Here is a 496-nt window from a genome sequence, read left to right as displayed (position 1 = left end):
GTGCAATAAAATGATATACCAGAAATAACAGAGCAAAATCAAAAGAAATATATTTAAAATGTTTAAATAAGTCAAATAAACTCTGTAAGAGAAACACTGGATTGAACTGATGTGTTACTCTTTCAACGAGCAAAGACTATACCGTGCAATGAAATAACCCAAAACAAAACTGAAAAGTATTTTGTGTGCTACAATGTAGCTTTGTTTTATCCTGGGGCTGTTTTTATCCTTATAGATTCCCCGAAAAAAATTTAAAGGGCCCAACTCCCAACCCTTGGCAAATGAACACTTTGTGGAAGTTTTACGGTTTCGTGTTTAATCCTAGTTTACCTGACAAATATGTACTAGAGTGTACTAAAGAGATTTTATTGGCAAGTCTGTAGCATCATAACTTGGGTAAAAGATTATGGGTAATCTTTGTAAGATCTAGTTTTATACATAGTATATGTTTTGTGTTCATATATGCGAGGTCAAATATTCATGGAAAGTTTTAAAA

Source organism: Penaeus monodon, chromosome 15 (genome assembly GCF_015228065.2).
Source record: "Penaeus monodon isolate SGIC_2016 chromosome 15, NSTDA_Pmon_1, whole genome shotgun sequence".
NCBI lineage: Eukaryota > Metazoa > Arthropoda > Malacostraca > Decapoda > Penaeidae > Penaeus > Penaeus monodon.
The sequence above is the reverse complement of the archived record's forward strand: the minus strand, read 5'-3'. Positions refer to the sequence as shown.